This window comes from Canis aureus, chromosome 9, assembly GCF_053574225.1.
Source record: "Canis aureus isolate CA01 chromosome 9, VMU_Caureus_v.1.0, whole genome shotgun sequence".
NCBI lineage: Eukaryota > Metazoa > Chordata > Mammalia > Carnivora > Canidae > Canis > Canis aureus.
The window spans coordinates 55,874,396-55,875,169 of NC_135619.1; the positions used below are offsets into that span (position 1 = coordinate 55,874,396).

Below are 774 nucleotides of genomic sequence, written 5' to 3' on the forward strand. Positions count from 1 at the left end.
GATTGATATAAATGCAGAAAGGGTCTCTTATGTAATGTAATTTTCAGATCCGTTTTGTTTAATGTCTTGTAATAAGTGATCACTCTAATAACAATAGTAACACCTAAATTTTACTGAGTTCTTACATTGGTCCAGATGACACCAGGTTATGTGTGCTTTCTTATTCAACCTCCTCAAAACTTTGAAGATAGACGTTAATATTACCCCCATTTTAATTAGCAATAATCGTGCCTCAGATAAACCTCATTGGCTACAATACTGCCACTGCACAAAGCTATTACCCCCATTGTAAATGAGGAAAAGAGACTTAGTGATTTTTGATTATAGTTAAACAGCAAAATAGCCATGATGGCTTACTCCAACTGCTCTTTTTTAAATGTTGGAGAAATCTTAGAAATAAAAGGAAGACATGGATTCCAGCAACTGACAACAATAATAGAGATATCAAAAACCTTTGGAAAACTCCAGGGCTATTTTTGGCTAGCAAATCTAGAAAATAAAGACTGGGACAGAGATGGATGTTTCATGCTGTTTGCTTGTGGTGCCTTAAGATGATCAGTGGTTGCCAACATAGTGGAAGAAACCTACAGAAGTGAATCAGATGCTGATTCAGAGGGCTAACAGTAGGATTATTCCAAAGCCCTGAATGAATAAGGAATTGATTAAAATAGGTACAGCTAACCACTTCTCAAGTATCCACTTCTCATTCTCTTCAAATCAAAACCTTCAAGGGTGTTAAACTATAAGGAAACTGCCTCCTTTTACTCGTTGTCC

General features: G+C 36.2%; 1 pseudogene; it reads right to left on the reverse strand.

Annotated features, from left to right (window-relative positions):
* Positions 1-208: 208 nt before the first annotated feature.
* Positions 209-276, reverse strand: LOC144321491 (U4 spliceosomal RNA; annotated as a pseudogene).
* Between the last annotated feature and the right edge of the window lie 498 nt (positions 277-774).